The following is a 1,833-nucleotide window of genomic DNA, read 5'->3' as shown; positions in this document are numbered from 1 at the left end:
TCTCTCTTCTCTCTAGCTCAAGTTTGTCTTCTCTTTTCTACTAGACTTTTCTTGAATTTTTTTGGATAAAAAGAACTTAAAGGATAAGGATGACTTAAAATTATTCAAACACATCTATATATAGGCCACCTTAAGGGGTGACATGTATCAACCCCTAAGTGGTGACAAGTGTCAAGCCCTTATAGGGCCAATGCATCACTCTCTCCACTCAGGGGCTACCATATGGCATATGGGGGCCCACCCCTTGCTGCAGCTGCTGCTATGTGGCACTCCCTCATTCTTCCACGTGGCACTCTCTCATGGGCTTTCACGTGTCACTTTTTTTCCTCCTCGTGGGTTCATAATCTCGTCTTGCTTTATGAACCTATGTAATCCTTACTATATAACCTTGGTATGTACTCAAGTAGCTTAAGTATGTAAGATTTTTAAATTGGTAGCTTACGTAAGTAAGTCGAGTCCTATACTCATTACTTGGCCTCCAATTCCTTTCGTATTCTCATAACCACATTTCCAATCTTCCCTTCTATAGGGTGCCACATTCTCTCTTCCTTAGAGTTGTTTGATAGATTCATAGATTATCAAGCTCACATGACAACTTATAAGAAGCTTATGATCCTTTCAAGAAACTTAAAAAACCTGAGAACCTTCCAAGAAACTCAAAAACCTCTCAAGATACAAAAGTCTTTCAAGGTACAAAAGTATGGGGTGTAATATCCTTCCCCCCTTTAGAATATTCATCCTCAAATGTGAACCAAAACCTTCCTCCGGATCTTATACCGACTATTTGGAGAGTTTCTCTGTCCCATTGCCATAACATATACTTTCATCGAGCAATCAATATCAGAGTTTTAAAGGTTAGGATTACTTGTAAACGTAAAGAATAGGTATGGATACTTGTGTTTCATTTCCTCTTTCACTTCCCAGGGGGTCACCCATCCTAGTACTACTCTTGCCCAAGCACGCTTAACTTTGGAGTTTTGATGGCATCCGGTGCGTTAGTGCTGGTATGATCGCATCCATCCCGTATGGGATCTCGTTTGAAGTTTAAGCATTCTCATTTACATATGATAGCGTCAGTTGATTTTCTCTTACGTTGTATTTCTATTGTTCGCTTCCCCCCTTTTAGGGTGTACCCATGTCATCCTCTTATTTATTTTCAACTATTCATACACATATGATTTTGTTCCAACATATTTGACATACTACACCTTCAGTTCGTAGCTATCTATTCTCTTTTTCGTCTGATACTCGTATTTAATTGATCACGTCTATCTTGAGTGCTCCCTTTAGTACTCCTTCTATTCTTGAGTCATAAACAACTTATCTTGTCCTCTAATAATAGTTGAGGGCTCTATACTTTCCAACAAGAATGAAACTCCATCATCGAGAATTTTTCCCCTCAACGTGAGCTTTTCCTTAGGTGAAATACAGCTGAAGATACCTTAGTCTGAACTTTGCTGCTCAAATAGGCTTTTGTTTCTCCGAAATAAAATTTCTCAAGTAAAAAGGGTGTCCCTCATTGACGACATGAAGGGTACCTTTTACTGCTTTAGTTCAACATAATAGGGGTACTCGGTATCAACTTCCAAGACATATTAAGAATCTATGTGTCACGACCCAACCCCGTAGGCCGCAACTGGGGTTCGACCTGGACCCTCTTATGCGTATTTATCAACTACACTTAAGTTGAACCGTGTGTGATGTGATACTATATATAAAAACCCCAATAGTTTAAAACTTTTTCATGTACATGTAGCCTCTTTCATTTGTATCATATCATGAAAGGGCATGCGAGCCGACAAGGCTGCTATAACAAAAACATTCACAACATAT

The 1,833-nt window shown here is 39.2% G+C and overlaps 1 pseudogene; it reads right to left on the bottom strand.

Moving 5' to 3' along the window:
- Positions 1-896: 896 nt before the first annotated feature.
- LOC129904788 (5S ribosomal RNA) lies at positions 897-1,018 on the bottom strand (annotated as a pseudogene).
- Positions 1,019-1,833: the final 815 nt, after the last annotated feature.

The sequence above is a fragment of the Solanum dulcamara genome, chromosome 9, assembly GCF_947179165.1.
Source record: "Solanum dulcamara chromosome 9, daSolDulc1.2, whole genome shotgun sequence".
NCBI lineage: Eukaryota > Viridiplantae > Streptophyta > Magnoliopsida > Solanales > Solanaceae > Solanum > Solanum dulcamara.
Note: the sequence above shows the minus strand (reverse complement) of the source record. Positions and strands in the feature narration are given on the sequence as shown.